At 33.4% G+C, this 308-nt stretch overlaps 1 protein-coding gene across 6 annotated transcripts in view; it reads right to left on the bottom strand.

Moving 5' to 3' along the window:
• The window catches only part of ccpg1 (cell cycle progression 1), an 11,412-nt gene that overhangs the window by 3,581 nt on the left and 7,523 nt on the right, over positions 1–308 (bottom strand). The gene's annotated exons all lie outside the window — the stretch shown is intronic.

Here is a 308-nt window from a genome sequence, read left to right on the forward strand (position 1 = left end):
TTTTTATTTTAAAGAAAATTCAGATTGAACATAGTAAAAAACTGTAAATTATAGTGTCCGTCCAAAAATTCTTTTTTACTTATGGTGAAACTACCCTTGGATAAGGTAGACTAAAAGCTTTGAAATCCAAAGTACAACATATAATAAGTACCCTGTATCAAGATTGATGCAAAACAAGTGACATTGGACCTTTTTAGAGAGGTTTAGCAAAAGAAAATCCACCTCTGAGTTGATTTGGGTGGAAATGGGAGTTTTACCGTTTCTCTGGAACCCATTGGTCGATTTTGGTGATTGACATCTCTTTCTGA

The sequence above is a fragment of the Notothenia coriiceps genome, unplaced genomic scaffold, assembly GCF_000735185.1.
Source record: "Notothenia coriiceps isolate Sejong01 unplaced genomic scaffold, NC01 NC01_scaffold00037246, whole genome shotgun sequence".
NCBI lineage: Eukaryota > Metazoa > Chordata > Actinopteri > Perciformes > Nototheniidae > Notothenia > Notothenia coriiceps.